This window comes from Diorhabda carinulata, chromosome 4 (genome assembly GCF_026250575.1).
Source record: "Diorhabda carinulata isolate Delta chromosome 4, icDioCari1.1, whole genome shotgun sequence".
In the NCBI taxonomy this organism is placed as follows: domain Eukaryota; kingdom Metazoa; phylum Arthropoda; class Insecta; order Coleoptera; family Chrysomelidae; genus Diorhabda; species Diorhabda carinulata.
This window is the reverse complement of record NC_079463.1, coordinates 18818728-18823680: the sequence shown is the minus strand read 5'-3', so window position 1 is coordinate 18823680 and position 4953 is coordinate 18818728. Positions and strand designations below refer to the sequence as shown.

The window sequence follows — 4953 nt, the reverse complement described above, 5'->3', positions numbered from 1 at the left end:
AAGCGGAAATTTTTAACTTTCTAAAATAACGAACACCCTAATGGTTATCAACGCATGATCCTTTTCCAAAGGTTAGCAAAATTGTTTCTATTGCGAGTGAAGTCGTTGGTGATGATAAAATAAATTGTTATAAAACTCGTGAAATTGGACTTGCTTCAATGCAAAAATGACAGGGTTGACATTCAATAATATTAAATTAAAACGTGCTGACAAAGTTGTTCCTCTTTTAGCTATGACTAGTACCATAAAAGTTCATGAAGAAAAAGTACCTGTTGATCCGGTATTATTGTTCCAACGCATGAGTATTACTGTAGCATTCCAAGATGAAATAGAAAAATATGGATGCTACTCCAAGTACCAGCGGTCTTTCTTCTCCACCAAAAAGACGGAAATTGATAAGTTTGGGTCGTTTATCACTAAACGAAAAACAGAGTATGATAAATTTGTATAAACAAATTTTAACTGATCAACCAAAAATCAAGTTTACTGCTGTCGTGTCTAAAATTGTTACAACGATGGGTAAGTTGTAGAAAAATTACATTTTTGTATGAAATTAACTTAAAACATTTTCACTTTTTAGGGATTGTGAAATCGACTGTATATCGTACGATAAGAGAATAGCGAAGTACGGGAGCAGTTGTTAGCCCAAAACATTCTGGAGATCGTCCAGGCCTTGTTAAACATTTGATGAAACTAATAAAAGTATCATTCGACGAATTGTACATATTTTCTTTTTTAAAAACGAGATCCCCACATTGAACAAAATTTTAAATGAAATTAAGAAAAATACGGATTTACAAAATGTCTCTCGTTCATCATTATACAAACTTATGAAAGAAATCAATTTCAAGTAAGTAATTTTATCATGTTTTATATAAAGGACATCATTATTTTATCATTGCCCACTTGTTTGTTGTAGCTTATGATTTTTTTAACCAACCTAAATAATCTATTTAGTCAAAAAATTATTATTTGTCATACAGGTACTATTATCTCCAATTAAAAAGTGTATCATATTCATACATTAATGTAGATAAAATTAATAAAACTAAAAATAAGTTTCAAATAAAGACAAGCCTATTGAGATGTTAACAAATAATCTAGCATAAGTATAGGAAATTTTAATGAACTTTCCCTTATACAATCTGCAGGCCATTATATTTAAATATACCTATATTTATAAAATATAGAAATAAAAGTAGGTAGTGTGTGGGTGTCCCTTATTATTTTCTTTTATTTATTTAGTGTGTATTAAATATTCATGTAATATGTATAAATTTTTAGATATTTGAAAAGAAGCCGTAAGAGTGTTTTAATAGAACGTGATGATATTGTAAGGTGGAGACGACAATAGGTACTTAATAACATCTATCAAACGTTACAGGTCAGAAGGTAGACCAATTTATTATTTAAATGAAACCTGGCTAAATGAAGGTCACAGAAAAGTTTGGATAGATACAAATATCTATATATATAATAAAACTAAGTCGATAAAATGTGCGTGCCGATAAAACTTAAAAAGGAGTCCCGACTCGATAAAGGGACTTATGTAGTGTGATAGCCCTTTATCCCTCCTCGAACAAGAAAGTTCCCGTTTTAATCTAAAGGGCATGTTTTTAAAGATATAAGGGACTTTCAGAACCCTCAACTTGGAAATTAAGTATAGTGGCGCCATCTGTTATCGAATATTTGAACTTCATTCAGGACAACGATTGTTTGGGTTGCATTTCCAAAAGCGTTACGAGCAATTGTAGCATGTGTAGTAGTGGCGCGAAATTTAAAATTCCAATTTCAATAAAGTATTAAATTTAATTTGTTGCTATAATAAAGTTATTAAATTTTGTGTATTTATACGTCATTAGCTAACTTATATTTTGGAGTTAAAGCGACATAATTTTAGTTATCCAAATTAGTTCTCAAAACATTAAAAAATTTAGGTTTTTAAATTTCGCGCTTTTACTACAAATGCTACCGCTATAGAACCTTTTATTATGGCGGACGATAATGACCAGAATACTCTAGAAGGTGTGAGAGAGAAAATATTTTCAAATTTTCTCGAATATTCTAGAGCCTAGCTCTCTGAATATATAAGAGCCCGGTGTCGCTCACCAGAGTTAGTTTAATTTGAACAGCGGTGAAGAGAAAATATATAAATCGATCGACACGATGGTATCCATTGAAGAAAGTGTCAACTTCCCCACTGAATTTCTAAATTCTTTACAAGTACCAGGAATGCCATTACACTGCCTTCGTCTGAAAATTGGAACTCCAATCATACTACTCAGAAATCTCAACTCCCCAAAATTATGTAATGGAACTAGAATGATCGTAAAACAGCTATCGAATAATATCATTGAAGCTGAACTTATTTCTGGAAAGACCAAAGGACAGACAGTATTTATACCTAGAATACCTCTGATCTCTTCGGAATTGCCATTTCAATTTAAAAGACTGCAGTTTCCAATAAAATTAGCCTTTAGTTTTACAATTAACAAAGCGCAAGGACAAACTTTAAAATATTGTGGCATTAACCTCAAAGAATCCTGCTTCTCTCACGGTCAGCTATATGTAGCTTGCTCAAGAGTAGGAAATCCAAAAAATTTATGTATATATACTCCAGACAATAAAATGAAAAATGTTGTTTATAAACAAGTATTGTAAATAATGAGAAAACGTTTTCAATAAACTTTTTTTTTACTTTTTACGTCATAGTTTATTTTTTTATTTCGACTCTACCACGTCATCTCATATCAACTCCCGGGCAAAGCCGGGTTTTTTAGCTAGTCAAAAATAAAACCCAAGCTTTTAACGAAGGATTATCTACAGGTCTTAAAAGCCCATCAGGAAAAGGTAAACGTCTTATAATTTTTCATGTGGATGTGAACAAGGATTTGTTAAAGACGCATTATTCGTTTTCGAAAATAAAAAAGCTGGAGATTATCATGAGGATATGAATGGGACAGTGTTTGAACAATAGTTTCCTGAATTTCTAAAAAAATTGCCAGATGGTGCTGTAATTGTAATGGACAATGCATCCTACCATAGCCGTCGAATAGAAAAGGTTCCCACAACATGTTCATTGAAAAAGATATGCAGGATTGGTTACGATTAAAAAATATAGAATTTGATATGGGTATGGTTCGATCCGAACTTATTTATATAATAAATCAATATAAAGAAAAATTCAACACATATGTTACTGATGAAATGGCACAACAAAATAATAAAGTTTTGTTAAGGTTACCGCCATATCACTGTGAATTAAACCCTATAGAATTAGTTTGGGCTCAAGTAAAAAATTCGGTGGCAGCCAAAAACGTTAAGTTTAAATTAAAAGTGTTAAGAACCCGTTACGGTTTTAGGTTGTCACTAGATTAAAACATCCTCCAAATAAAAGGTTTATTGATTTTTGGTCAAATATATAACACAACGTGGTGAGAGAAAAACTATTAGCTAACCTTACAATTAATACATCATGTCGCGCCAAAAGTGCCAATGATGGATCATTGACAAACTGCTTTGTTGCCAACTCTATAATTTATAAAATCTCAACACTCCTCCTCGATTTGACATGTATTAATGAAAATCGCTCAATCAACTTAAGATATTATGTAATATACAACTAAAAACATGAAGCTTTAAATTATACATATTTTGTCTCTAAGCTTTGTAAAGAGTTCTGTACCTAATGATTTAGTAAACATATCAGCTAAATTTTGCTCACTTGATACATAATTTATTTCTATTTCCCTCTTACTAATTAAATCTTTTATATAATGGTTTTTAATATCAATATGTTTGGTTCTTTTCGAATTTTCATTGCTTTTGGACATTAAAATTGTGCTCTTATTATCACAATATAGAATCGTTTTGGCAATAGTATTTAAGTCCCCTAAAATACCCTTTACGTTGATTAGATCTTGAGCTGTTTGTGTTGCTGCCACATATTCAGCTTCCGCTGTTGATAAAGCCACGCAAGTTTGTTTCTTGGATGACCATGATATTGGGTTATTACCATATAAAATTATAGATCCACTAACGCTTTTTCTACTTTCCTTGTCCGTTGCCCAATCAGCATCTGAATATCCTTCAAGTATTACGTCACCATTTGTATGTTTAGTATAAGTCAATCCTAGAGTTTTAGTTCCCTGTAGATACCTCAAGACTCGTTTTCCTGCAGTCCAGGTCTCTTCAGTTACACGATCCAAAAATCTGCTCAAGTATGACACAGCATAACTGATGTCAGGTCTACTAGTCGTTGCTAAATACATCAAACCTCCGATGAGTTGTCTATATGGAATGTTTGTCAAAATTTTGGCCTTGTCGTTATATTGGAATCCTTTTTCCATTGGAGTCCTCTTTGGTTTACAGTCTTTCATATTAAAATAATTTAGCAATTTGTCAATAAATTGCTGTTGTTCGATTTTAATGATATCTTCTGTTCTAGTGATCTTCATTCCTAGAAAATTATTCACTTCATTCAAATCCTTTGCTTGAAAACAGCTTTTCAATAAATTCATAGTCTCGTTCACATCTTTGTCTTCTCCTATTAACAAAATATCATCAACATAAATAAGTATCCAAACCTTCTGATTACTGTATAGACAACAGTCATATAAGGATCTCTTAAAATTATTCTGAATTGCAAAATCATTAAATGTATTATTTCACACCTTTGATGCTTCTTTTAATCCATACAGAGCTCTGTTAAGTTTTAGTATTTTTGATTTATTCACTTTAAGTCCGGCTGGTGCATATATGTAGACATCATTCTCAAGTTTTCCATTTAAAAATGCAGTCGGGATATCCATTTGTCTGATATTAAAATTATTTTGTAATGCTACAGATAAGAGTAACTTAATCGTTGAAATTCTTGCAACTGGTGAGTAGTTGGGTTCAAACTGATCCTCCTCCTTAATTTGGAACCCCTTTGCAACTATTCTTGCCTTTTTC

General features: G+C 31.6%; 1 pseudogene; it reads left to right on the top strand.

Moving 5' to 3' along the window:
• The first annotated feature begins 338 nt into the window (after nt 1-338).
• LOC130893003 (uncharacterized) lies at nt 339-2331 on the top strand (annotated as a pseudogene).
• Nucleotides 2332-4953: the final 2622 nt, after the last annotated feature.